This window comes from Bactrocera neohumeralis, unplaced genomic scaffold, assembly GCF_024586455.1.
Source record: "Bactrocera neohumeralis isolate Rockhampton unplaced genomic scaffold, APGP_CSIRO_Bneo_wtdbg2-racon-allhic-juicebox.fasta_v2 cluster09, whole genome shotgun sequence".
Taxonomy (NCBI): Eukaryota; Metazoa; Arthropoda; class Insecta; order Diptera; family Tephritidae; genus Bactrocera; species Bactrocera neohumeralis.
The window spans coordinates 31,565,956-31,593,467 of record NW_026089622.1 but is presented as its reverse complement, the minus strand read 5'-3'; the positions used below and the strand labels follow the sequence as shown (position 1 = coordinate 31,593,467).

General features: G+C 34.5%; 1 protein-coding gene and 1 pseudogene across 1 annotated transcript in view; both read right to left on the bottom strand.

The window, feature by feature from the left end:
- The window catches only part of LOC126764052 (aminopeptidase N), a 507,747-nt gene that overhangs the window by 391,434 nt on the left and 88,801 nt on the right, over nt 1–27,512 (bottom strand). The window lies entirely within an intron of this gene.
- Nucleotides 2,415–2,613, bottom strand: LOC126764767 (small nucleolar RNA U3; annotated as a pseudogene).

Here is a 27,512-nt window from a genome sequence, read left to right as displayed (position 1 = left end):
TGTTGCCAGAGTTGTGGGCTGTTGAGTGAAGCATCGGACAGAGTGTGAGTAAGTGTTTGATAGAAGCGGTGTCATCGCAAAGGGGGCAAATGGATGGGCTTTTACCCGACAGTAGGTGGGCGTGTGTTATGATAGTTGTGTCCAATCATAATCGAGTATATGTCTTCATTGCGCTAGTTGGAACTGTTGACGAAGATTATTCGATTTCTGGCTGGGTTTATGACCGGGTACTGATTATTCCATTCGCTTGCGTTTTTTTGGATGCCTTTTGTTTAATAAGGTTGTGTTTAAATGTTTTCAAATAAAGCGGAAGCAAGAAGGAAAAGAATCGACGAAATGAATCAAATAGAACTATTCAGACTCCAACAGGAACAACATACACGTTGAAGCGAGGATGGGGTTTAATAACTTCGTCGCAAGTTACGAAAATAAAGTTTTCATTAAATTCGTTTCGCCCATACACGACACACAAATCCATTTTGCGTTCGTTCTTCACACAGTGAACATGTGCGACAGGCAACCGGAATATTTCTTGGAATTTATTTCTAATGTAGCACTTTTATCTATTTCTTTATAGTTCGTTAATAAGTAATTCCAACTTTTATTTTTCTCAATTTTATTTTTATATTTATCACTTTTCGTTTGCCAAATTGCTAAATCATTTTTTATAAGATCATTAAATTCTGATACGAAATCTTTATTAATGGAGTAGCCTGCTTTAGAAGCTTCAAACAATCGATTTTTTTTTCTTAAATCTCTTAAAAAAATGCCTATGAATATGTCCACAAAGTTATAGATGGGAATTCGAAATATTATCGAAGCTAGAAGGGAAATACGCTTGGGCAAACAGCGAAAACTTTGAAGCGCGATTTCTCGGTTTTTAATTTTTACGATTATTCTTAATTGACGGGCAGGATAGGAAAAAACTAAACGTCGTATAGAATTGGGGCAAAGTTTATTATCTTTGGAATAAAATTATATTCTATTTAAACTAAGAAAAGTCAAGTTTGAATATATTTTTAAACAATGATGCATCGGGCAATTGCTTCCCAAAGGCAGAATATCATAGATTTCGTATTCAAAAAATTTGTGAAAGATGTTGAAATATATAACTATAGCGCCTAGAAGTTTCGCTTGAATCAATTATTTCTTTCCCTCCTAAAAAAAGGTGCGTGGAGTCCCTACGCGCGGATGAAGTTATACTTCTTAGTGATATTCCAAGAAATGCATATCATTTTGTATGAAAGAAAACTAGAAAACTTAAATTCACATTTTATAAATTTATTATCTCCCCGAGCATGCCTTTGCCAACAAGTCGTCTTTTCGCGACGATGGCAAAAGCTAAAAATCATAAATTGCACAACTTTCTGGTGCTTCTCGCAAAAATCTGCGTCGATATGTATTCACGATCATACGTATATACATACATACATATGTATTTACGCATGTTTGTAGGCGAAGCTGCTACAGCGGCAAGGGGTGACAATCGGCGGCCATTACTTTACTTATGCCATAGAAATTCCATTGCTACGAATATGGAAATGACAACGAAATAATGCAAATATGCATATTTCTAAAGGTCATTAATTTCCTTTAAGAAATGAAAGGAATGAATGATGCTGAGAAGTATAGTCTTAACTTTTCAACGGCCAACGCAGAGCATTTCAACCAAAAGGAATTTATTCATTTAAATCACCACTCAGAAGTCGTTTCATCCGTTGTAAGCGAACGATTTTCGAAGAAACATCATTTCTAATATGCCACAAGACACAATTAGAAATGAACTTCTTAAGGGGCTATACCAGTGTGACACTTTCAAAAAAAAAATTTTTTTTTTTTGCTTTTTTCGATAGCTTATATATTCAAAAACATCCTGTGAAATCGGCGAGGTCGTATTTTAAAAAGTTTTTGAATGGCAGCGTTCTAAATAGCGACCGCTCAAAGGTGCAAACATATATAAGTGAAACTTTAAACGCGTTTTTCTCGAAACGACATTTTTCAAATTTGCTGACATTATAACTCAACGAGAAATTAACCGATCGACTTCAAATTAAAACTGGATATAATTGAATACATTTGCTATACAATAGACTACGGTCTTTTTGATTGGCTGAAAATTGTCAATTTGGCATTAAAAAAACCACAATTTTTTTCGTAAAAAAACGATTTTTTTTTTCAAAATGGCGCCATTTTCTTAATTTTTGATATTTTTCAAAGATCGTAGTCCATTGTATAGAAAATATATTTAAGTTTAATAAACATTTTGAATTTTTTTGTTTCAGCTACTCAATCGACCGGAATCATGCCAGCAGTTGAGGCACTTTTTTTTTGGCACTTCCGCAGACAGCACATTACTCCGTTATTTTTCAATATTTTTGTAAAATGCTAAAAATATACTTTATTACGTCCATAGAACGTCGAAACATTCAATCTAGTACTTTCTTTTAAAAAAATTCACGAAAATCGCCTAATTTTTCATGCGTCACACTGGTATAGCCCCTTAAACCTCACGCTGTCAGATAAAACGATATACATACCTCGTCATCGCGGGTCGATTTCCAAAAAATGTAAATGAAGACTAACTACAGAAATAATCCTGTAAAGTATAGCCTTAATTTTTCAACGGCCAACGCAGGGTATTTCAACAAAAGGTCACATAAAATAGTTGAGAATTCGCAGAAATGAAAGACAAACGAAAGAAAAAGCAGTATAACTTCAATAATGAACAAGCACACAAACATACATATGCGCAGCATGAGCAAGGAAAGAGGTAACAATCGGCGATCCATTGTATATTTCTTTCATGCATAACCAAACCATAATTATGACAACGCAATTCAAGTGTCAATGGTGGTCTAGGTGGTAAGCGCTTCAAAAGTTACGACGAGCTCGTAGGAGGTGCGTAGGTTCGAATCCCAACAGAATTTATTTTTAATTGAATAAAAATATTATTTTATAATAACTCATTTTAAATATATAAACGATTTACCTAAACATTATGATGATATTTTCATGATTCATACGCAATGTACGAATGTAAGCAATTTCGTTTTGCCGTCGGCATTTCAATTTCCCATGCTTCAATTTTTGCTTTCAACCAAGAAATCGCTTGTATGTATGTATGTACATATGTGCAATATATGCCTTTGCGTTTTGCCGTCGGCATTTCCATATTGACATGCAAAAGTAATTATGTATGTATTTCATTGTTTCGTTTTGGCCCAATTTTGTATATTAAGACAAGTGTCAATAATTGCGCCAAAATCAAATATATTATATATTCATATGTAAACATGTTTTAAACTTTACATAAAATTGAAGTGTCAATAATTGCGCCAATTTTCATAAAGTTGGAAATTTTGCGCGAATAAGACGTGTGCGGGTTAAGTCGTGAATTTTACTTATATTAATTAATTTATTTATTTATTAATAATAATTCATATAACAAAAAAGAGTTTTACTATATATATATATATAGTAAACAAAGCACTGGCTACGAGGCCTTCAGCCGCCTTGTAATTATAACTAGGTGAAAAATTCTATTTGCTAAGGGTTAGTAAAGATGTAAGTTGCTTAAATGTGTTTTAACAAATCTTTGGTTTTTAAGAATCTATATACAATCATAACGTTTTTTTCTGAAGGTTCACTTAGTAGTTTTATGAGATCAATGTTGCCAGAGTTGTGGGCTGTTGAGTGAAGCATCGGACAGAGTGTGAGTAAGTGTTTGATAGAAGCGGTGTCATCGCAAAGGGGGCAAATGGATGGGCTTTTACCCGATAGTAGGTGGGCGTGTGTTATGATAGTGTGTCCAATCCTTAATCGAGTATATGTCTTCATTGCGCTAGTTGGAACTGTTGACGAGTAGATTATTCGATTTCTGGCTGGGTTTATGACCGCGTACTGATGTTTAAATGTTTTCCATTCGCTTGCGTTTTTTTGATGCCTTTTGTGCTTAATAAGGTTAGAAATGTCTTGCTTGATTGAGACGTAGTATGCTAAGGCAGGAGTTCTGGCTACATTTTTCGCAGCGAGGTCTGCAAAGTGGTTGCCTGTAATATCAGCATGGCCAGGGATCCACATTACTTGGATTTTCTGAGGGGCACCAATGACCGCGTCCCTGATAACTTCTATTATGGGATTGCGATTGGAAGGAGACGTTATTGCAGACATACACGATTTGCTGTCGGTACAGATGAGGAACTTTCCTTTCGTCTTTTTTGCGTGATTAACTGCATGAAGAATATGAGCTCCTTCAGCGGTAAATACAGAGCTCGTTGAGGGGAGAAGCCAATTGCAAATAATTTCTCCTGTGGCAGTGACAACTGCTAACGAAGTGGAATCGATGGACTTGGAGCCATCCGTAAACAATAACTTCCAGCCATTATTTGTGTAATTAGATTCCAGTTCAGCAAAGGTTTGTTGAAAGACTTCGTTTGGTGTGTTTAGCTTGGACAAAAACATAAGCTTATTCTGTAGGATTTTATCATTGATCAGACAGGGAGGATGTCGAGAGGTGAATTTGCATGTTGCATTACGTAAAATATTATTTTCTTCAGCGAAACTTAAGCATCTCGAAATAGCCGATTGTATTCTTGGAATTTTTCTTTTTTTCGTGACATTCGTGATAGTTGTATTTAGTAATGGGTTGGTGTTGTCAGCCGTTTTCCCAAGAATTTGGAGCGAAGAATCTATAATTTTATTTTGAATAGTTGGTAAACCAGATTCAGCCATTATCGTTTTTATTGGCGAGGTTGGAAAGGCCCGGAGACTTCGCCGTATTGCGCAATGGTATGGTGCATTTAAAAGGTTGGTACTGCTTTTGGAGCAATTGCCATAGATGGGGAGCCCATAATCTATTTTTGAAGTTAACAAAGCTCTGACAACATTGATTAGTGTGTTCGGATGAATAAATGAATGCTTAGACGAGATATATTTAACAATTTTTAATCGTGTCATTAACGAGTTTCTGACATATTTACAGTGAGCATTAAAGTTATAATTAGAGTCAAAAATTAATCCTAGTATTTTCAGCTGTGTTTTACATTCGATGTTAGTTTGGTTGTGGGTAAGTGAAATACCGTTGCAATTTTGCTTCCTACATACATGAAGGATATGTGTTTTGTCTAAGGAAAGTGAAGCACCAGACTCCAGTGACCAAGTCTCAATTCTGGCGAGTATATTAGTAAATAAGGATTGAGCTAAATTAACGTCAGAGACTTTTGTGTAGATTAGGACATCGTCAGCATAGATATGGTGCTCAACTCCTTTGTAATTTTTTATCATCCTACTAATATCATCGAAAGCAATGATAAAAAGGAGGGCTGAAAGAGGTGAGCCTTGCGGCGTACCATTAGAAAGCGGGAGTGTTGAAGAAAGAAAACCATTTACGTTGACTTTGAGTTTTCTGTTTGTGAGAAAGTTAGTAATAAAACGAATCATATTCTGGCCTATTTTCTATTTTCTAAGTTCTCGAATAATAATATGGGCTCCAATTTTGTCGAAGGCTCTGTGAAAGTCCAGAGATAGTACGGACACGTAGTTTTTGCTGGACAAAGCGTTAGTAATGAAGTAGTCTAGTTGGATTAAAGCATCTAACGTGCCTTGAACTTTTTTGCAGGCGACTTGATTCGGTGATATGAACTTGTTTCGCTGAGCATACCACATCAAGCGGTTAGCCACGATCTTTTCCAAAATTTTGCCCATACATGGAAGGAGGGAAATCGGCCTATAGTTAGCAAGTTCATCGGAGGATTTGTGTGGTTTAAGTATTGGTATAACATAGGACGTTTTCCAAAATTGGGGGTAGACACCAGTATTGAAAATTTCGTTATAAAGCTTTACCAATCGGAGTTTGAGACTTTTCGGCATATGTCTGATAATTGGATAAGAAATTTTATCTTGTCCCGGGGACTTACCCTTAACGGTAGATGCAACGAACTCGAATTCAGACAGTGAAATGCTGGTTTCTATTTGTTTAGCAGAAAAAGAAAGAGGGGAGACAGAGTAGGAAGTGTCGGACAGTGTGGTGGTTTTAGAGGTTTGAAACTGTGTGCTGTATGAAATATCTGAGCTTGTTTCAGAATAGTGGTTTGCAAATAACTCGGAAATATCGGATGGATTGGTTACCAAACCTGTTGGCCCCTTTACGCACTGAATGGTTAGATTTCTAGGCACTCCAGAAAGTTTTTTTAAAGCGTTCCATATTAACTTAGGACTAGACGAAGAATTTATTTTGCTTGTAAAATCCTGAAAACATTTACGCTTGGCCTGTTTCGCGGAACGACGGAAAAGAGCATTGGCTTTCCTGAAAGATATTAAGTTGACTAGTGATCGAGCGCGTTTGTATTCATACGAAGCTGTGTGTTTTTTTGCCCGCAATATTGTCGATGTCTTTATTCCACCAAGGAACACTCTTTGAACTTGCTGTTGGCTTTGTTTGGAGAATGCTAACATTCGCTGCTGAACGGATAATTTTTGTTAACCTCGCACTTTCTTGGTTAGGGGTGTCAGATATTGGGGTATTATTGCCATTTATGTCGCAATGTGTCTGAAACTTCTCCCAATCAGCGTAATCAGTTTTGAATACCTTATTTATTTTGTGGTTTTTAGTTGTTGAACCTAGGTGCAATTTTAGTACAATGGGGAAGTGATCGCTTCCATGCAGGTGATCGAGTATACTCCATTCGCACTCCGTGGAAAGTGTGTCGGTGCACATTGTAATATCTACATGGGAAAAAGTGGAGTGAGTGGAAAAGTGTGTCGCGGATCCGTTATTCAAACATATTAAGTTAATTAATTTGAAAGTGCCGAAAAATGCGAAACGAAATTTCAATAAATTTAAATAAATTTAAGTAAATTTACATGCATTTTCATTTATATTTAATTGTCAATAAATTTTTGAAAAATTATTTGCTCTAGTTGTCCATTTTTTTATTTTCTCACACATTTCAGCCGATTTTTGTATAGAAATTTGACCGGCGTAGAAGCAAAATGCGAAACAATCATACATACATATATTATGTCGTTTGCACATTTGTCTGTATATTTGCGAAAGCAAATGTTCTACAAAAGCATATTTCTATACTTAAACAAAATTATTAGAACCATCGTATGTTTCTTATGTACATGCATAACCAAACCATACTTAAGTCAGCGCAACCTAAGTGTCAATGGTGGTGTTGGTGGTAAGCGCTTGAAAGTCAAGATGATACCACAGGTCTCAGGTTCGAATCTCGACAGAATAATTTTTTAATTTTTTGCTTTTAACATCGTATACTATACAAATAAATATTTTGCTTACTAATAGAAATTAAATTTATCACAGCAATATCATGTATATGTATATTATGTATATTGCTGTGATAAATTTAATTTCTATTAGTTAGAAAAATATTTATTTGTATAGTATACGATGTTAAAAGGCATACATCTTCTATCCTATTTTGTGTATCTGCACATGCTCATATGAGTGTATGTATACGCATGTGCGCGTTCAGAAATTGAAATCATATTTTCATCACTTATCAATATACTTATTACATGTGCGCGCATTGACTTGCATGTTCATACATTCATATACTTATATGTACATATATTTGCATACATTGCCAAACAAATAATGAAGAAGCATACAAACATACATATGCGTACACATATGAATATGTCACCAACCAAACCATAATTAGGACAATGCAATTCAAGTGTCAATGGTGGTTTAGGTGGTAAGCGTTTCAAAAATTACGATGAGCACGTAGGAGGTACGTAGGTTCGAATCCCAACGGAATTGATTTTTTAATTGAATATGTCACCAACCAAAAATTGAAACATTGTTCTACAAAAACAACAACAGCATAAGCATGGCAACATTGTGTTGTTGGTAGAAAAGCCGAGCTGTGCCGAAAGAAACGAACAAACGATCGCCGATTGTCACCGCTTCGCTTGCTGCTCGAACATCTTCGCAGACAAGGTTGCGTAGATTCATATTGAGCAACGTTGCGCAACCTATTACAAACTCGAATAAGAAGTACTCTTCCGAACTCGTATAAGAAGTATAACTTCAAAAAACTTCAAAAAATCTCTTAACACTTGCCATTGTTCGTTCGCGATCTTCACTGGTCGGCGACACGAGAGAAATGAGGTTTTGTGCGCACGCATGTGCGCACACATACCGATGGAACGCACTTGTGTGTCGTGTATGGCCACTTTAAAGGAGACCATACACGACACACACTTTAAGCATCATCAAAAACAGCCAAACATGCATTATCAAGAAATGCATTCTCAACATGTAAACAACAAATATCTGGCAATCGAATAATCCATTGGGATAACCACCGTCGTATCTCAACAAAAGCAAAGAAATGATAACAAGATAACAGACACCGAATTTCAACAAACAAATGGACCTAACAACAAACAAGTTGCAACCAGATAACAGCAGCCGCATCTCACTAGTATAAATCGATGTACGTATATTATAAGATCTTATATTAGAGGTAGTTTTTTAAATAAAGTGCACGCATTTCGGATTAGCAATAAAAATATATTTTTTAACTCATATCGTGAAAATGATAGTAACTCACAAGACGTAAAACCCTGCAAGTTGCGGATTGACTCCGAATTTCGGTAGTATATTTTAATAATTTCCATGATAAAATGGTAAACCTTACTAAAGAGAAGTGTCAAAAGAGCGGGAAAAAATATCATTTGCTGTCCCTATCGATCTACTTTTGTAGTGCCCTATTGAAAAACACTATTCATACACACATACATATCTCTGTCAGTCTGAATTACCTTGTAATTGTCAAAAAGTTTCTCTATCGAAGGCCGTATATCCACAGTTACCTTGATTTGTACGCTTATTATTATTAATTTTTTTGGTTTCTTAAGTACCAGGTATATGACCCTTTTCTCCACCATTATTCCTTTCAAAGTATTTTGTTAAATATTAATTGATTTTTTTATTAGTTAATTGTTTTGATTAAATACTCAACAAATCTGTGCCAAGAGGTCTGTGGGATATTTGAAGTGCCCTGATTACGAGTTTGGGTTAAAAATTATTATCCATCACGAACTGCTATTTTTGTAATTTTAGTAAAAGGTTGTTGTTGGAACCCTAGACCCTTGAAAAAAAAAGCTTCTCGTTTAAAGGAATTTTTACTATCATTTTTGGTTTTAGCAACCTAAAATTAGCAAGAAACGCGCGATTGCTCGGTTTTTCATTTTTACGATTTTTCTTAATTGGAGGGCAGGATAGAAAAAAAACTAAACGTCGCACAGTGGGGTAAATTGTGCTCAAAATGGAGATTAATTCCCACAAGTCTTCTAGTTATGGAAAAGTTATTTTTTTTAGTTAATTAATCATAAAGAAGTAAGAAAATAATGCAATTCGAGTGTTTTGATTGTTTTTTTATATCTTAAAAAACAAAATATGGTGAATATCGGTTTTCTAAATTTTTAATTTTTTAAGCTTCAAATTTTATTTAAAATATATAAACTGTTTCTTCATCACTATAATCATATTCATGATCATTGTCGTCTTCGCTTGAATTTTTATCATCGCCTTCATCATCATCGTCATCATCAACTTCATTATTATTGCCACTCTCTATCACGATCAACTCTAATGCTTCTTCGGGTAAATCCTGCACTTTTTTTTGGTAATTTTCTTGTGGTTGATATAACGGGGTCAGAACTGACTAAAAGTCTGTTAAATATGTATTCATTTGCTTTTTTTCTACTGAATTTGTGAGAAAAATGTTCTCTAAAATTCTTAAAATCTTTGTTTCGAGCTTCCTGAGCTTCTACTGATAATTGTCCGATTGGCAACATAGCGTGCGATATTATCTCTGTACCATGGATAAATTATTTGTGAAGTGTTGGAGGCATGTTATACCAAGGATAACATTCAACGAAATATTTTGCTGTATTTAAAGCGTAGTCACGAAACTTCTGTACCTCAATATCGTGCCCACTAGAAACAACTACGAGTATTGTATGCATCTTTTTAATCAAATTTATGTCAACTTTAGTAATTGCTGCTAACATCTCGGGATTTTGAAAGAAACGCCTAGCTGTATTGCCATCGTTAGAATTCCCAAGGCCAGGTTTCGGTTGGTCAACAATCAGACCAATTTTATCTTTAAATCCTTTTTGAATCCGTGCTTTATTTTCCGAAACTAATAGTTTCTCGCTTTCTGTTCGAGCTTGCCACTTTTTTATATACAATTTATATGATAAGTGGAGAAGACATTCAAAGAACCTAATCCACCCATGAAGTATTGAAAGCCCAAACTGTAAATTTTCTGTTTTCACAACTTTCTTCACCATTTCATCAATTTTATTAAAATCTTTCGAGCTAGCTCCACATAAATAACATTTTTGTGTAGATGTTGTTTCTGTTAATGCGTTGCATACTTTTCCATCAACCATAGATAAAATTAAATTGTGCTTAACTTCCAAATATTTATTTCCATAAGGTATAACCAAATTAACAAGATTTCGTATTTCTATACCAACTCTTTCGTTTTCAGTTCTAGAAACAGCTGTAGACTCTTCTACAAATTCAATTTTAAAAGGCCTGCAGAACCTGGTAGAAGCTGGGCGCGGATTTTGCCACATAATTCTGCTTCCACAAATCAACCTGATTGGAACAATACAGGTGATGAAAACTGATGAATCATTTGCACCCGGATTATGGTACGCTTGCTTATATGAGCTGTGTCCAGAGCTTCCATCGAATCCCCACTTGGTGTACAAGCATAAATTCGTCATTTCCTCATCGTTCAATGTTTTAATTACGTTATTTTGGGCTAAAGTTATACGCTCAGTGGTATGGTCTAAAAGGGCTTGCAAGCTTACTTGTGCTGAAATCTCGCAAAAATGCATGCTCTCACGTCTAGGATAACAATCCTTTTTTGCTGATTGGACATATGAATAGCAAGGAAACCTATCTGGAGCAGATTGCCTCATAACATTGTACTGTTGTCGAGATAACTTTGCTTCCACCAAAACAAATAAAGCGTCTTTTTTGGACATTTACTGTGATAGTGATGATTTGGCAATACTTTTATGAAATTTTTTCGCTCTCGATGGTGAACATGCAACCTCTTTCACTATCTTTGACGCTTTCACTTGCCCTGAAGCTCTAAAACTCATTTGTGCAGCATAAGCTAATAAAGGCAAAGGCACACTATCTCTTAAAAATTTACTTTTTTTTGCTTCGTTTTCTCATTTGATTCTTCAAATGAAAGTTCTTTGCAGCCACGTTTCATTCCTTGTGAATGGGTGAAACCTATCGAAGAATCCAGCCAACTTTGGTTTATTCTAAGGAAACGCTCTTCATGCCTATTGTTTCTGCTCCAACGAATTTTAAATTGACTAATAAAGGTTTTTATCCTATCATCAAACTCTTTTATAAATTCATCAGATGGCTCAATACGCTTTTTCAATTACTCTTTCAAAAATTCAAATTTTTCATTAAATTTATCACAGCCAGAGTTTTTCATTATGTCATAAAGATTTGACGAGGAACCCAAATTACATTAGAACTGGTTCCTATAAGGAAGATAATAATATTTTTATCCTCTTTAAATGTAGTCAATGTCGGTATCGCTTTTACCATGTTAGTTAAATATACATACATCACTATTGTTATTTCTCTCGACTGCACATGACATACAAACATTAGTAATAAAAATTGCGCGGGAAAAAACAATGTCGGTTATCATGATTTTACATATACCCTAAACCTTAGATAAGAACCTTATGCCATATTAATTAATTATTACAAAATGTAAGACATCAAAATTTTATTTCAAAAATGTATGTGATGATGTTTATTATTATACATATGTAAGTAAAACGCGAATTTTAGTCTAATCCGGAATATGTTCTTATGCATTTAAACTGCCGCTTATCGTAACGTATTCGTGTATATTTGACCAGGCAGTTCGCATAAAGAAATGCATATACTGAGAAAGTGCGCAGTATTGGCGCAACTTTTTTTTTGCAAAAAGAAGTCATAGATTACAGGAATGAAACAAGATTTGCTTTACCCCGCTTAACTCACAACTATATGTCTGCATATAAGGTCGAAATGCCAATATTTTAAGGCTATCGCCCAAAAAAAAAAATAAAATACTTAGAGACACGTAAAAACACAAATGAAATCTTTTTGTATTTACTAAATTACCTGAACAAGAAGGCTCTATTACAATTTTCTATAGATTTGTCCAGTTAAAGAAAATAAAAAAGTTCGAAAAATTAAAAAAAATCACGTACATCACTGTGCGCATACAAAAAGAAATAAACTTGCAATTTTCAGAGAATATTACAAGAAAACTGAAAATTTTTTGCCAAATATTTGTTCAGTTAGTGATGTAGAATTTTATCTACTTTTTTTTGATACCAAAAATTTTTTTTGTACCTTGAATTTTGATTTTTGAATTAATCTCCAAAATCGACACATTTTACCCCAATGTGCGTCGTATGGAATTGATCTTCTATTTAATCTAAGAAAAGTCAAGTTTGAACATATTTTTAAACAACATAAAGTCAAATTTTTTTGGTCAAAAACCACTTTTTTTTAATTTTTAAAAAATTTGTAAAATTTTACATTTTTTTGGAATTTTTAACTAGAAGATAAATTATTAAAAAATACGAATCTTTTTGTTTTCGATAGAAATTGCGTCCTGCATCCTGCCCGCCGTCCGACAAATGCACATGCGAGGTGCATCGGGCAATTGCTTCCCAAAGGCAGAATATTAAAGATTTCTTTTCCAAAAAATTTTTGAATGATGTTTAAATAAATAACTATAAATCCTAGAAATTTTGCTTTAATCACTTTTTTCCTTCCCTCCCAAAAAAACCCTCAAAAATCCGATTTTTTGAAGCCTCTAAATCAGGCTCCCCTCTTAACTAAGCCATAAACCTGTAATAGAATATTCTACGAGGTTTAATATATGTATGTACATATCGAATTCGTTCAGTGCAAGTCCCTTAAGGAACCCTATTGACACTGTTAAAATAGATGAGATAATGTGATAAATCATTAAATAAATATGGGTCAAACCACGTCAAGTGGATAACGAAAATTTCGCTAAATCGCCGATTTTGAAAATTAGCAGATCATAAGATGACGGATCAGACGCATACCTCGTGATATAAATATTTCGTCAAAATTCAGTTTTTTGTTAATGTTATACCCGTGACAGACATGTGGTAAGAATACCATAGTAAAGGTATCATGCTATTCTGTTTACTACGTTGATGACACAATGTAGTAACCTCAAATACTACCTTTGTTTCATAGGCATTAAATATTTCAAAAAAATTGTAAACAAATATGAAATTTGTTATGGAGAAAATAAGTATAATTATTTAAAACACTCTAAAGTTTCATCTTCTTTCATCGCAAAAAAGTGATTTGGTTAAAGTCTCTCTAAAATCCTCACATAAAATGAGGCATTTCCTGCTTTTCCAGAAGAAAAATTTTGAAAAATGTTTTGTTTTCCATTTCAATAATTAATTTTTTAATTCATTTTGACCGAATATTTCGCAGAGCTTTTGTGTAAAAGCTTTTAGCAAAGTTTGTTACCTTTTTAGCTGTGTTTATGCAAATACCAAAATGAAACATCATAGTATTGTTACCAGCAAAATACTACATTGCTCATATGGTATTTTGCTAGTATTTGGTGACACACATATGGTATTTGTACCATATTTGGTATTGTTACTACATGTCTGTCACGGGTATTAGGGAAGGTTGAACTTTAGAGCGCGACTAAATGGTAAATATTTGTTATCGATCAATTTGTTTAAATAATAATATTTTACACATTTACATTTTTTGTTAAGCAGATTAAAATTTGCAAACCCTGTGACATAACGCGGAATACGTCCATCTTTAATAACTTGCAAAAATTTTTGTTCAATTATGCCATTCCCAAGATATTAACTATTCTCTCCATTGGAAAACAATATGAGCACTGCGTAGGTGATTCTCCGCAATACGTTGTATACTCGCTTTTCGCGTTAGTCTTTTAAGAGTACCCACTTCCCATCATAGATTGGAACGCAGCGAAAAACTTCCATTCAGCTGCAATTCCTGAATCTTTTTTCATAAAGTTAAAATTTAATAAATGAAATTTGTTTTTGTATTCCGATGCAGCTCCAGACCTTGGAAGTTTTTGCCTTAACCCTTATATGTTCACAGATATTCCGATTTATTTTGCTAACGCATAATGTATGCACCGTTTTTGTCGGCTGAAATACATTCCGGTGGTCTAACATCTTAGAATTCCGTTAAGCCAATACGTGCCTCACATTATTCTACTTGAAAATTTCCGCGAAATCTTATACATTTTAGAGATATAATATTTTTGAGCCTTAATATTTAATACATTATTTTTTACAACTCTTTTCATCCGTTGACTTTTAAGTGTACAAACTAACATAATTGGGGTGCTCACAACGTGTTTAAAGCATCGTAAAATCATAAAATCATAAATTTGTATACTAGTTTCAAAAATTTGATGTTGGATTGCATACTAAAATAAGTTTACGCAAATACAACTCCAAACGCTATGTTTTAGAATCGTTATAACTTATAACTTTATGAGACTATATGAAGCTCCTAAATGAAACATTTTTTTTTAAATATCATAAGCATACTCGTATAACCAAATTGAAAATGTTTGTTTTCAAACATAAAACTATGAAAGGTGTTAACAATTATAAATGTGTTTAAATGAGTTAAGCATCCACCCACTCTACCCGGAAAAAATAATGGCACACTCTTACACTGCCCACCACATCATCTCCAATACACCACACTTGGGGACACATTGGATTTTACCATAGTAGATGTCAACTATAAAAAGGACACCCATCGCACATCAACATTGGCACGTCAACACATTCGCTTAAACACTGCGCAGGGTCGACACCTCACGCTACTCTCAATCATCGTGGTTCCGCGTCAACTTGATCGCCAGCACCGACAAATCGTTCCCGAAATTTGAGTGTCGCCGCCTCACTCGTCGATATTCATATTTAATTAATTTATAAAATTGTTTATATGAAGACTTTAGTATACCGTCCCACGATTTCGGGAATAAAATGGGTATGGTCGGATAGAAGAGATCAAGAATATATATAGTTATAGCCGCAGGAAACTTATAGTTTTCGAGATATTTGCGTTTAAAGTTGAAAATTACCTCTATTTGATTTACGTATTTTTTTCGATTTAAAAATAATTTTACACTTATATTTTTAATTTTTATGTTCACTAGCACCTCATTACACAATTTTTTACATTATATAGAGCGAAAATAGTTTTTTTTGAATATTAAACTTTTTGTGCAAACCTATTTAGTTAACAACAACTGAAGGGTTGCAATCTGTCAAATAATCAGTGTTACCTTATATCATCTTTTATAAATGAACTAAAAGAAGTAAAGAAAATAGATTGTATCCAAAAAAGGATTTTTGCAGTTGTCTATCGCAAAAAATCTTTTTATACCCGCCGATGGATGTGTCAAATTTTTTTTCACGTAAAACTTTTTTTTGCGTTGGCGGCCTTCGGCCGCGCTTCAAAAAAAATGCTCTGGTCGATCCAAAACTGAGATGTGTCAAGTTTGTTTTCGCGTAAAACTATATTTTGCGTTAGCGGCTTTCGGCCGCGCTCCAAAAAAATAACCCTGGCCGGTCGAACACCGGGGTTTGTTAAGTTTTTTTCGCGTTAAATTCCTTTTTGTTAATCTTCCTTTCTATTGTTTTTTTGTTAGTTTGTTCAAATACATTAGTATGGTAACACTGATTATTTGACAGTTTGTAGCTCTTTCGTTATTGTTAAGTAAATAGATTTGAACAATAACTTAAACATTGAATTAAAACTATTTTTGCACTATATAATGAAAAATAAATGTGTACAAACGAATTAGTGAAGTGCTAGTGGATATAACAGTGCAAAATATAAGTGTACTATTAATTTTAAATCGAAAAAATCAGAGTTCGCAAATACTCATCACTGAGGAGTAAAATTTTTATCTTCCTCCTCGGTACAACACAATTGAGGAGCAATAAATTTTGATTTCCTCAATTGCGAGTTCAAAGGAAAGAGTGCTCTTCTAGAATATTTCTCTTTAATACTTATCTTATCTCTTCGCTCTTTTCGCAAACGTACGTGCTCCTCAAAATAATACTCCTCACAAGAGCGCTAAGTTTCTTTTTCTCATCTCAGGTTTCAGCACTCAGTATTTTGTATCGCTGATAAAGTCAGTAATGCAGCAGAGAGTGCACTTGAGCAATTTCTTATTCTCTTCGAGAGTATGTATATTTATAAATTTATGTTAAAGTTTAATTGTTGTTGGTGTAAATATTAACAGTTTTGGGTACATGCATGATTAACCGTTAATTTAAGTTGTATTGTGAGTAGGTAAATAATTTTAATCAGGAAGACGATGCAAAAATACTTTTCTCTAAGAGAATTTCTCTAGACAATGATTGTTTTTTTTGTCATGGGTTTTTCCATACTCGGCGTTTTTTCAATTGTCATTTTGGATTAAGACGCATTGCAGTTTAGTTAGCTTAAAATTTTATAAGTTAAAAATGGGCAGGTTTTCAAAAATTGACAAAACAAAGTACGTATCATACGACAGTGAAACAAATCAATCGATGTGCCTTTTATGCAAAAAACAATTCAAAGGTCAAGTTTTGCACAACATAAAAAGACATTACACTTTAGATCACAAACATAATTTTGTACAAATTGAGTCATCGGAAACATTGAGGAAAGTAAAAATAAAATTGAATCAAAGTAATTTTTTTAAGTGCTGTGTGGGGCTGATTACTGTTAAAGCTACACCATTTAGGCTTTTTGATGATGAACAGTATTTTAAAAAAATTATAGAGCCTTATGAACAGGAATTTAATATAACAGTAACCTCAAGGAATATAATTGAAAGACTTGGCACGTGTGCCGAACAAATGAAAATCAAACTATCTGATTTACTACGAAACAAAATGATTTGCATAAAGTTGGACATTGCTTCACGAATGGAGAAAAGTATATTGTATTACTTCAAGAAAGCGAAACCACGGATGGTGATGAATATGAACAAATTCACACTAGATTGAATTCGGTATTATAGATATAAAACAATGACGGAAGTAAAAAAGAAGAGACGGCAATACTCTGCGGAATATATTAAATTCGTATTCATTGGAAATCCCACAAGCCCATCGTCGCCTTTGTGTCTTCTATGTCTAAAAACATTTTCGAATGAAGCAAGAAGTCTTCCAGATTGCAAGATCATTTGAATAAAATGCATCCAGATAAGATAGACAAGAATGCAGCATATTTTCAAGACCTAGAGAAGAAGCATAATACTCAGCCAAGTGTAGCAAAACTATTTTTGGCGGCTGCTAAGCAAGATGACGACGGACTTCGAGCTTCGTACAATATCTCTTTGTTAATTGGTCAAAAGGCAAATCAAATAACATTGGAGAAGAGTTAATATTGCCAGCAATAAATGAAGTAATAACTACCGTGCTTCATAAACCGGCCGCAGATATTATCCGAAAAATTTCTTTGAGTAATAATTCTGTGCAAAGACGAAGTGATGAAATGGCTGAAAACATTGAAGAATCATTGTGCGATCACCTGAGGACAAGTCAATTCTCAATTCAGCTCGATGAGTCCACTTTACCAACTAATGAAGCATTGTTGTTGTCTTACGTGAGGTTTATTAAAGATGAGAAAATATGTGAAGAACTATTTGCTAGAAATTTAGAGACCGATACAAAAGGCGAAACCATATTCAATATATTGGAAAAGTTTTGCGATGAGAAAGGGATTCCTTTGAAAAATATTATTTCAGTTGCTACGGATGGGGCTCCGGCTATGATAGGGTGCCATAAAGGCTTCATAGCGTATTTAAAAAATAAAATTCCAGATGTCAATGGTGTACTACATTGCGTTATTCATAGACAACATTTAGTTGCTAGAAACTTAAGTAAAAAACTATTTCAAACACTGCAATATGTCATCAAAGCAGTCAATAAAATCCGCAACAGCTCTTTGAATGATAGATTATTTCATCAGCCTTGTGTTACTAATGATGAGGATTTCAACCGTTTGTTGTTTCATACTGAAGTTCGTTGGCTCTCAAGAGGCAATTCTCTGACTCGATTTTACAACCTGTTTGACTCTGGTATAGAGTTCTTGAAAACTAAAGATACAGAATTTCAAGACAAGCTCATAACATCAAAGAATGATATAGCTTACATGACAGACCTGTATAAATTGTTCAACGATATGAATCTCCAATTGCAAGACGATAAACTAAATTTAATTAAAACAAGAAACGTCGTTGCTGCTTACGCAGCCAAACTGCTTCTACACAAAAAGAATCTGGGCAGACGCGAGTTTCACAATTTTCCGAATTTATCAGTATCATGCAGTATCGACGAATTGTTTGCCTACTGCCAACATTTAGAAAACCTCCACATTGACTTCACCGAACGATACCAGGACATTTTGAACTTGGAAATACCTGACTGGGTGTTGGATCCGTTTTCAAATGTCACCTCAGCTGGAAGAAGAACTCATATTATTGACAACAAACGAGGAAATAATAATCAAGTTCAAATATGGTTACCAAGAATTTTGGCTACAAAAACCGATCCCGCAATTGTACCCTGGATTGTGGTCAATCGTTCAACGATTCTTGATAGCATTCCCATCGTCATATTTGTGTGAACGTGGATTTAGTGCTGTGACAACACTGCTTACTAAAAAGAGAAATCGTTTGCTTGTTACCGAACGTGGCGACTTGCGACTGTTCTTAAGTAAATTGGAACCTGATATTAACAAACTTATTAAACAGGATCATATTCATCCTTCACATTAGTTTTTATATAAGGATCGATTAGTTTAGTTTATTTTTAATAAAAGATTCTCTGTTTGAATACTATAAAGTTGCGTTTCAATAACCATTCTTATTGGCAGGTGGAGCCCGTAAGAGTTAACTTGAGACCTAAGCGCCGTTGTATGTTACCTACTGCGCTCAGGTTTCAAGTTGCGGGTTATAGTAAAAGTTTCGTTTAGAAATCTCCGTCAATATACATATATCGGTCACAATAATTAATTAATTTAATTTGAGTTATAGAGGTTTTTAAATAGGTGAAAAAATGCTAAAAAAAATATTTGTTCTCAAAGTGGGCAGTAGACAAAATAAGTTTGGGCACCAATGGTATAAGGGAACAGAAAAAAAAAGGAAAGAAGATTACCTTACTGACACCTTAACAATTCCATTTCGTGCTCTCCTTCTATTGCGAAAATATAGAAGCGTACCTTATGATTACATACGGCATAAAATCTCCCACTCTCAATATACCCTACGATGGGTAATACTAAACTATTAAATTTTAAATATTTCACTAAAAAATAAAGGCGAAATTAGCGCATAACCAAACGGTGCTAAATTTATTTTTAATTAAAACAAAAACATACAAAAAGCTCGTGTAGACAATAATTAATAATTTGAAAAATATACATTAAAGCATACGTATATATGTATATGCGTACATATGTATATTAAAACATACATATACATCTATTCAAAGCCCACATTGGCAAATATCCGACAATACCCCATGTTCTTTGGTTAACAAAAAGAAGAAGGATAAACACACAAACAATTCGTGAATACTTGTGTAAATAGCGCATTGATCTCTTCAATGACCTCTCAATCGCACAAAACATAATAGTCAAGTCAAAATAGGCTAAATTATGACTCAAGTTTGCATTAATCAAAACATCTGTAACGATACATAAGCAATGCCGTAAAGCATACACCGGAAGCTGCAGCTAAAATACAGCGTGAGGCGGAGGTAGCTACCACATCTGGGATTAGTCCTCCTCGCAGTAGAGCACAAAGTAATGAATCGTTTTTTTGTTTCAAGACATATAGTTTGTTCTGTGGCAATGAAGCAGATAAAATGGCTGAAATGAAAAAAGCTCAGCATCTTCGACGAAGAGTGTCTCAAGTTTCAACCCTTGATTTCAAGAAAACCATCTTGAAGGAAGCTCAGACTCGTTCTGATGAGTTACCAAGAAGTGTAATTGCCCGCATGCAGTATAAATATGACTTAGTTGCTGCTGACACTCATAACTTTGAATTTGATAATTTTGTCTATCTTGGAACCAGCGTAAACACCACCAACAATGTCAGCTTAGAAATCCAACGCAGAATAACTCTTGCCAACAGGTGTTACTTCGGACTGAGTAGGCAATTGAGAAAGAAAAAAGTCCTCTCTCGACAAACAAAAACCAAACTCTATAAGTCACTCATAATTCCCGTCCTGCTATATGGTGCAGAGTCTTGGACCATGTCAACAACGGATGAGTCGACGTTGCGAGTTTTCGAGATAAAAGTTCTGTGAAAGATTTATGGTCCTTTGCGCGTTAGTCACGGCGAATACCGCATTCGATGGAACGATGAGCTGTACGAGATATACGGCGACATCGACATAGTTCAGCGAATTAAAAGACAGCGGCTACGCTAGCTAGGTCATGTTGTCCGGATGGATGAAAACACTCCAGCTCTGTAAGTATTCGACGCAATACCCGCCGGGGGAAGCAGAGGAAGAGGAAGACCTCCACTCCGTTGGAAGGACCAAGTGGAGAAGGACCTGGCTTCGCTTGGAATATCCAATTGGCGCCACGTAGCGAAAAGAAGAAACGACTGGCGCGCTGTTGTTAACTCGGCTATAATCGCGTAAGCGGTGTCTACGCCAATTAAGAAGAGGCCAAGTACCACAGTGATTGTTACACTTCGTTTCTGAAAACCATTAGTGGAGGTAAAATCGGTCGTCCTGAAAGTGATTCTATTACTTCAGCGATGGAAGAAATATTTGCATTTATTGAAAGTCATGACGATTGTCAATTTTCAATACAAGAATTGATAGATATTTGCAAAGAACCATCAATCGATAATAGAGCAATTAAGTCAAAACTCAAATTAAAGTATGGTAATCGAATCATTATAACTGAGAAATTGGGAAGTTCAAAATTCATTTGCTTCATCGACAAACAGCATGACGTCCTCAGCAAAGCTTGGTATGAGAATTAAAAGCAAAATGAAAAGGAAGAGCGGTTAAGAATACTTGAAGCAGCTGCAGTATTCGTTCGAGAAAATATTTAGACGATAGTGTTTGACACTGAAAATTATCCTCTAGCAAATGATTTTGAAAAATAAACTATGTAAATTGGAACATTTGAAATAAATATTATGGCTGCTGTTCAGCCTAGGTCTTTCTCCCGGTTACAATTGGGTCTCTCAGTGTTTTTTCATCGACGTTTTGGATCAAAACGTATTATTCAGTTTTTTTCATCTTTTGGTTTGTGTGCATCGTAATATATAATGAAACTATGATGGATGAGGCAGCAGCAGTTCTTCATCGTCCACCTTATATTCTACCACAAGCCACTCCAAGTGGCTCATGACGCCATAGTAGATTTTGACGATTCAGATCTACCACACAATTTTAAATCATCGGCTTACGCAATATACGAAAACTGCTTAGACCAGTACGAAGAAACAAAAGCTATGATATCCGATCAATTAAAGCTAATAAAAGAAATTGCACCTACTCCACGTCCAATAGCAGAGCTTCCACAAATAGATAATCAAAAGGCAAGTTCAGGCATCCATCTTGAGGTGCCAGCATGTGACACATAAATATTTTATGGAGGTTATGAAGAATGGCCGTCATTCTGGGACATGTTCACAAACTTTCGATGCGATACAAAACTAAAGATGAAGCAGGCTTAATAGTAAAACAGTTCGCCCTTAATGACGATAATTTCAATTTGGCTTGGGAAACTCTAAAAGCGAGATACGAAAACGAAAGTGCACTGGTCGATAAGCAATTAACGACACTATTAATCTTGCTTAAAATTAAGAAAGAAACAAGTGAAGAATTTGTAAGACTACAATCCACTGTTTCGAATTGTTTGTCGATTCTGTCGACATAAAATATGCCCACAGACAGCTGGTACCCAATTCTGGTAAACATTTGCACCGCCGCATTATCAAAAAAGTCGTTACTTCTATGGGAGCAATCGCTCTTATCACGATAAAAGTGCCCCACGTGGGAACAAATGAATGATTTTCTAACTACCCAGTACGAAATCACAGAGAGGGTAGACAAAAAACAAATTAAATCAAAATATGTTCATAATGACCTAAAAAGAAGCTTCAAGTTAGTTGCAAAAACAATTTAAACAAAAGCTTTCACAAAACACAATCGATCACATCGGAACAAAGAAAAAATATGTCATGCGAACTATGCACAAGAGGGCATAAGCTGAAAACTTGCGACAAGTTTAAAAAATTGAATGTTAATGAAAGAATGACTCTGTACAAACTGCTTGTCCCACTTACATAATCTTAATAATTGCAAAAAAAATTAACTGCTTATATTGTAATAAAAGACACAATTCGATGCTTCATTACAGCAGATATCCCATCTTACCCCAAAGAAGCGTTTTTACAAAAAGAACCACGGCTTTAATTGCAAAAAGCAAATAGACACCATGTTGCTCAAAGGCACAAAATGCTCAAACCCTGCACAGCGAAACACAAAGTGAACTAGTTACAGAACTAGTTACCACCATACCAACTCAAGCTGAAAAAAATCAAATCAATACCTTAATTCTCAATTAAGGAAATTTCAAGAGATAGGGAAGTTTCCCCGAATATTAAATAAAACTCTAGAAGATCAGTATTGTAAGGCTACTCGAAAGCCACAACTACTCGATCAAATAATGGCCGGTACGTCGTACGACTACCACTAGAGCAGTGGTCGGCATTTCATAGCAAAATTTTGCAAACTAACTTCACACGTACGCTTACGCTCTATCGTTCAGTCGTTGTCGAGCCAGCAACGAATTAACATCACGCAAGACTATAGCGCAAAACCAAATATGCCCTGCGAGAAATATTTTATGATTCTAAATGGCTTTGGTGCCATGAAATGCCTTTTATGTTCCAAGTCTTTTAAAGATAATAGGGAATATATCCTTAAAAGACGTTTTGTTAATTTTCATTATACTCTTAATTAATTATAAAATTTGCTTAATTTTAATTCCAATTTCTCACTGGGCCACTTTTTTTTCGTGCTCACCAACACAGTGACAGATCCTCTCATGCCGACCACTGCACTAGAGCCACAATTCTCCAATACACAACAAATTGGTATAAAAAACAAAGTCAGAGTTACCTTTGACAGTCCATATATTAAAAGCACATACAACTTTTCGGTCCCGAAGGATGGCTTACGCCAATAATGAAAAAAAAACAATTCTGAACAAATCCGAGAGCGGTGGCGGGTTACTAAACGCCAAATTAGTGCTTATGCACTAAACAATACAATATAACACAGTTGTTATGGAATTTATATAATAAAAGTTTTATACAAACTCCAGGAACACACCAGCCCGATTTGCCAAAATAGTAAAAACACTTCAATTATCGTTTTAGTTAATTTTTATTTTACACAACCGCACGCTATCGTTGTCTGCAAGTTAGTAAATAGGGCACACATGTGCATACAAAAAAAGAAGCAAAAACCTTGCTTTTGGCAGAGAGGGAGAGAGCAAAAAGAAGAGAGAGCTTTGCCTCTCTCTGAGATCTTCATTGTTCATCCCCTTTCCACACACACACACAATGTGTACTCGTATGTGTACAAGTGTGACTTTTGGTATTCTCAACACGCCACCTCAAAATTTACACTGATACAAAATTAAGGAATAACAAAAGATAATTTTCAGACGAGTGTGTGCATATTCAAATGGTTGTATTATTTTTCTTCTCTGGAGACTCTTTCTTTTTTGATCCAGTATTTGCTGCAAAGAATTAGGGAAACCCAGTAAAACCCAATCAGATCAATAAAAAAAAACATAAATTAACAAGATTCGTTTATATAAACAGCAATGGTTAGACTAGAAATTATTTTAGTTTGATTATTGTTAAATATATATATTGTACTAGCTTACCCGGCGCGCTTTGCTGCGCAGTTCGTAAGTATATTAATAATTTATTCATTTTTTTTTTAAATAAATATTTATCGGCTATTATACTTCATTTAATTTTTTTTCATTATAGACATTTTTGACATCTTCTTTTTAAACATATTGAATATTCCAATATGCGATAAATTTGCCAAAGCAATTGCCTATTTTCAGATTTTATGAAATATCCACAAACGACAAATCTAAATTTTTATTTATTTAACGTTTGAGTGTAAACAAAAACATAAGAAAAACAAAAACATAAGGGTTTGACATGAATGAGTAATGTCACATTATATTGTTACTTGAGCAAAAGTCCACTTATTTAGCAAACAAAAAAACCTGAAATTTTATGGTATATAATTATATTCTGCGATAATAATTACTCTGTATTTGAAAATAATGTGATTTTCCATTCATAAAAGTGTAATAAAACAGTAAGTTAATAGCCAAACAAAAAAGTCAATAACAAATACAGTATAATTCAATATAATAAAAAAAAAATTTTTGTTTCCAAAGTATACCATACAAAAAATGACGATGAAAAGATTCGATATGAGAAGAACATTCCATTCTGATTATCTTCAGGAAAAAACAGTTGTTGTTCAGTCGATTGATAGCCCATCGTGCGTCACCGTAAAATTCAGACCGGAAGAAAGGGAATACCAGGATGTAGAGCAAATTCTGAATTGCCGATTAGCAAATATCAAGCCAAGTAATGGGAAATACTGTTCCCGAGAAGCTATCAAATATTTTGAAGAAATTGCTTTGAACGAATCTTTCTCTATGAAAATAATGAAACAAATAGACGAAATCTTTTTCATAAATTTAGACGATTATGAATTAAGGATGAGGATTGACCAAGATATTGTTGATAAAGGATATGCAGTTCATGAGAATGCATTCGTACGATATTATCCATTTACTCCATAAAATTGTTATAACGCTAACATTGAGAAGCGTACATAAATATGAATAATAAGAAAATTGTCATAGCGATTCAATAAAAAATTCAACAATGTAATACTCTTCAAACATTGAAAGTATTTATTCTTCAGTTTCCTCTTATTTTTACATAAGCGTATATAATAAATTGTAAATCTCAAAAATTCGAGTTCTAATCTAAAACATTTTGATAAACAACGTTCTTAGTTTTACTGTCCGGTGCATGAATGAATAAACGATGTGCAGTACTGACTCTCGAACATACAACATATAATTGTCCATGTGAAAAACACGATTCTTCCAAATTTACTCCGCATATTTGAAATGTTTGTTCTTTGTTTATAGTCATGGCAAATGATAATCGCACCGGAAATTGCAGACGTTTGAAATCCAATGGCATGTCTGTTGGAATTATTGGAATACGTGGTATAAGCACATTTCGCTTTGCCATTGAATATAGTTGCTTCAATCAAATTTGGTATTAGCTTCTTATTGCTAGTCGTGTACCATTACACATTTTTGGAGGATTGATATTCCGTAGTAATATGATTGGTGAACCAACCTTAAAAATGGAATCAATAATATATTTCATTGAACCTCCTTACAGATTTATATTCTGTAATGATTAAAGTAATGAACAAACCTTTAAATTCAAAAGATGTGGCGGTGTACCAGGTGGTTCCAATGAGTTCAGAAATTCAATTGGATAATTCACAGCTTCATCTTCATCCATAACGCTGTCAATGGCTTTATAAGTTATGACTTCACCTGGCTATTTTTCTTGAATTTGGAAGTTCATTGCATTGACGTGTATATTCTTCGGTGCCAATATTGAACGTTCTGCTAACCAATCATGGCTTCTGTGATTCTGAATGATATTTGGGAAAACGCATTCGACCAATTCTTCTTTTGTTTGCAAAATTGTACAAAAATTTTCGGGCAAGGCGATCATTCCATTAGTATTGTCGATTTACATTTTTCCATTTTCGATATCCAACAATTGTTCCGAAAACTGATATGCAGATGAATCGTCTTGTAATAAGACACGCATATTGCTATTCCACGTCAATTTTTTCACAAATCTCCAGAGAGCAGAAGATTTCAGGCATGCATTTATTTCATCGGCAGGAGTTGATCGAGGAAGAAATTGGCAATGTTTGTCGAAAATCACCTGATAACAATATCAAGGCACCACCAAACAACTGTTGATTTCCGCATAAATTGTACACTCATCCCACAGAAACAGCTTGCAAAATTGTTTGATGTACATAGTTTTGTTGATCATTTAATTTGTCAATATTTGATTGCACAAATTCAATCAATTCGTCACAATTGAATTGTTGTTCACGTTGCAATTCTTGATCCATCAAATCATGCATCGGACGATCAGGTGAAATCATAGATAACTGTGGTAATGCTTTATGCGCAATTTTGAGACACATATCTTCAATGATTATTAATGCTTCATTGTACATTTCCAAGGTAATCATCAAATCTGGATTATTTGACGTACGACGCATCCGAATCAAAATATCTTCCGTCATGTAATCTTGATATTTGTTCTATAATTCCAGTGGATTCGACGGCATGCATGTTGATATTATAATCGAGAAAAGCATTCTTATTTGTTGTGGTAAAGATGAAACACATGCATCTTGAAGCGTCGATTCCCAATGTGAATCGTTTTCCAACAAATGCAGTAGGTGACATGCCTCGCGATACGTCTCACATAAATGACCGTCAACTATTTTCAAATATTCGAACGATCTCGGTCCTTGAACGTTCATCAATAGCAATCGCAAATAAAAACATTCCGCGTTCTTGGGATGAATCGTATACATTCTCCCCAAAGCATCTGTTGAATATATACCTGGGTGACCATCAACTGCTGTACCCTGTTTACGTCGTTGGAATTCTTTTGATGATGTATTCCATGTGTAATACTTAGGTACATCAGTATATAGCAAACTTCTGGCAAATGTATCGGTTTCACAAAGTCGAAAAAAGGCAGTTAAAGTAGTCGCTAGTGGTTGTGCTGCTCTCTGCTGTATATTTTCAGTAGTAAAATAAACACGTTGACCATTTTCAAGATGCACCGCTAGATGAACAACAACAGGATGTCTTTCGTGCAATGGAAACGCAAATATTCGCCAAATTGCTTCATTGCTGCTAACGTATCGGCCCATTTGATATCGGGTAATTTCATCGTTCCTATTGTCAGCATCAGGTACTTCAAAGACAGCCATATCACTTCCTTTATTCACATACTTGCAAATGTATTTGATTGACTTGACGGAATTACAATACTCAACGTTAATGTGAGACTGAAATATTTTAGACAGAAGTTGTGAATATGGCACAACCCAGCGATTATCGACGATGATTTCTTGATGACGAATGTTCATCATTACTGATTGACCGTTATCTTCAGTAGACCGTCGTCGATACAACGGGTATCCATCATTGCCTGTTATTGTGTCGGAAGTCA